Source organism: Castor canadensis, chromosome 9, assembly GCF_047511655.1.
Source record: "Castor canadensis chromosome 9, mCasCan1.hap1v2, whole genome shotgun sequence".
In the NCBI taxonomy this organism is placed as follows: domain Eukaryota; kingdom Metazoa; phylum Chordata; class Mammalia; order Rodentia; family Castoridae; genus Castor; species Castor canadensis.
This window is the reverse complement of record NC_133394.1, coordinates 47,243,586-47,245,407: the sequence shown is the minus strand read 5'-3', so window position 1 is coordinate 47,245,407 and position 1,822 is coordinate 47,243,586.

Genomic DNA, 1,822 nt, shown 5'->3' with positions numbered 1-1,822 from the left:
GTGATGTGAAAGTAAAAGTGAAACTCTCCAGATGTTTCTGAAAGTGAAATTCAAACCTTGATTTGAGGAAGAGACAACCAATCAGTATGAGTCACAAAAAGGGAGCTAGCCAATCAAAATTAGCCATACTCAAAGTGAATACCTACTCACAATCCTGTCTCACCACACTGCTCATTTGCCTATCTTCTTTCTGTCCTTTTCCTTTAAGGGCATCCTAATAAATCTTTGCTTTCTTTTATTCTCCTGTCTATCCACTACATCTAGATAACCTATTCAGAGAATTTGGAGATTACTTTTCATGTCAGGACCTTCAATAGTACTGCACTAGGACTTGGGACCATTCAAAGTCTCTGGCAACCTCCTAGTGAGATTCAAAAGTTTCCTTTTCTCAGGTACCTGAAACCCATTGCCCTTAGGAGTAAGGGACCTGGGACCTACACAGATTCTTTGATGGAACAACCTACTCTCCTGAAATTTGTGGTTCTCCTACCAGAGTAACTCTCTGGTGAAACTGAAAAAATAATCAGGAAACAAAGGGGTTTCACAATCTGCAGTCTACTAGGGTAATTAACCTGTGTTTCCAATTCCCACTTCTAACACATGTACAGTTGGAAGCAAAAGCTGGCCAAGTAAATCCATCTATGCTATAGGTGACTACCTCTTTCTTCATAGGTAGCAACCTAGTTCAGTCCCCTGAAGATATTTAACATATTTTCTCCCAGTGGGGGTGCCTCAAAGATACTTAGAATCCCAGAAAACCCTTCCCCAACATAGGTCAAGCCATTTCAATTCCTTCAGACTCAACTCTTGGCTGCGTTCTCTGACACTGGGCTAAATTTTGAAAAGAAACAATCTTTGTAATGTGACATGCCAGCTTACAAATTGCCAAATTGTTTGACCTTAAAATGGTACTCTTAATTGTCACACCATTTTACAACTTTGCCTTTTCTCCTATAATTCTTCTAAATGATACGAGGTTCCTATGTCCAGGCCTTCATATCCTTCTCTCAGGATCAGGACCTTCAGGAGTTGGGTCAACCATGTCTAAATCGATTCTCTAAACTGAAGTCTCCCCTGATGTTTCAGATGATCCCCAGCTGTCCTGAATCCCACCTGCATGATCCAGACTGGTTTTTTTTTTTTGCCCTCCTTCCACACCTCAGCAGTATACACACCCTTCTTTCAAATCCTCCCCTTTCTTTTAATTACTTGGAAGCATCCACTTTTCTTTTAAGCCCTTCTCCTTCCAATCTCTCAGGTCCATCTGCCCCTTCTCCTTATGCAGATGACTTTCCACCCCTTTGTATACCAGGTCAAGATAAACACTTAATACCCCAAAACAGGGCCCTTCAATCCAAGTTAAAAAGGACATTTACCTTCTCTGCGAAGTTGCAAATGGGGAATCTGTGAGCATGTTCCCTTTCTCATGGCTGGCCTGGATCAGATCTCAGCCAGCCTCAGCTCTTTCAATTAAGACCTCTCTACCTTTAGTAAGGAATTCAAATCCCTAGCAGATTCCTTTGGACTTTCCTGGCATTACATCTTGATTGTCCTAAATATTTGTTGCATGCATAAGGAAAGATCCCAAATTTGGTCATTATCTGAGGCTTAGGCTGATGAATGTTCCACTGGAACAGATGCTCCTCCAAAGGAGGACCCTAAATGGACTTGTCAGAAAGCATCAAGAGGCAGAGATCAAAGAGACCATATGATCACTTTTATCTTAGAGGGCATGTATGAGGGCTATGATTAAACCTGTTAACTACAGTTAATTAAAGGAAATCATTCAAAGTGCCAATAAACATCCAGCCCTCTTTCACTC